The 1,379-nt window shown below is 33.5% G+C and overlaps 1 non-coding gene across 1 annotated transcript; it reads right to left on the reverse strand.

Annotated features, from left to right (window-relative positions):
• Positions 1 to 444: 444 nt before the first annotated feature.
• LOC121216538 (small nucleolar RNA R71) lies at positions 445 to 551 on the reverse strand. Its single transcript, XR_005912719.1, has one exon. It is a non-coding gene; the product is annotated as a small nucleolar RNA R71 (small nucleolar RNA).
• Between the last annotated feature and the right edge of the window lie 828 nt (positions 552 to 1,379).

Consider the following 1,379-nt stretch of genomic DNA (forward strand, 5'->3'; position numbering starts at 1 on the left):
GATGAACTTTGAAAATCCAAATCAGGGAAACGGAGCAAACCTTGCTCAAAATCCTATCCTTATTGTTAATGATAGGGATAGAGCTTTGAGACAGTATGTCATGCCAGTATTTCATGATCTTAATCAGGGTATTAAGAGACCCGAAATTGAGGCATAATAGTTTGAGTTGAAGCCATTCATTTTCTAGATGCTTCAGACAGTGGGCCAATTCGGTGGAATGCCTACCAAAGATCCTCACCTGCACTTAAGATTGTTTATGGAGGTGAGCGATTCTTTCAAGTTAGCCAGAGTACCCAAAGATGCATTACAATTGAAGCTGTTCCCATATTCACTAAGGGATAGAGCTGAGCTTGGTTGAGCTCATTACCACCAAACTCGATTTCAACATGGCAAGAGTTAGTAGAAAAATTCCTTATGAAGTATTTCCCGCCTAGCAAGAATGCTAAGTTGAGGAACGAGATCACTGCTTTCCAACAAATGGATAATGAGTCATTGTATGAGGCATGAGAAAGGTACAAAGAATTTTTACGAAAGTGCCCTCATCACGGAATCCCACATTGTATACAACTTGAGACATTTTATAATTGTAACACCCCTAACCCGTATCCATCATCAGATTAGGGTTACGAGGCATTACCGGTCATATCACAGTTCATATAGATAATCATTACATTTCACAACTCAAAATTCAATCACATCAATGCTCGTAACTTAATCAAATATCGAGTCTTGAAACCTTAACAATCATAACATTGCATAATTAAAACATATTCTAGCATATATCGAATTTATGCCAATATATATATCTATTTCATTTGACGAATATCAAACATATCATTTTCTTAACTCTGCACATGCGCATATTATAAACTAAACAAACTATTTCACACCAAACGATGTCCAAACACATTTGCAACTTTAGTATCATTATCTTATGGCCGAACATAACTTTAATGTTTCATATATATTGCGTATTTTAACCTATCAATATGAACCATTATATGAGCACAAAACACAAAGCATAGTACACCCTTTTTCACATGCTAATTTTTAACCATCACAAGTTGAATCTAAATAACGAACCACAAATGATCATGCCATTGGCATATACACCTATTTTACTTATGACTAGCCGATTATAAACATCAATTTAACACTTTTAACTAACCAACTAAACTAACTAAAACATATCCATTATTTATCATTTGAAATCATACCAAAACATTCAAGCAAAAAATTCATATAACATATTTATTATTTGCCTTCATCTTTCGTACCTAATTAGCCAACCAAAAACATTACTTAACCTATATTTTTCACATATAACCATCACCTTAAAACATCACAAAATTAACTACTCAAATAGTCATAATTTCAAT

The sequence above is a fragment of the Gossypium hirsutum genome, chromosome D04 (assembly GCF_007990345.1).
Source record: "Gossypium hirsutum isolate 1008001.06 chromosome D04, Gossypium_hirsutum_v2.1, whole genome shotgun sequence".
Taxonomy (NCBI): Eukaryota; Viridiplantae; Streptophyta; class Magnoliopsida; order Malvales; family Malvaceae; genus Gossypium; species Gossypium hirsutum.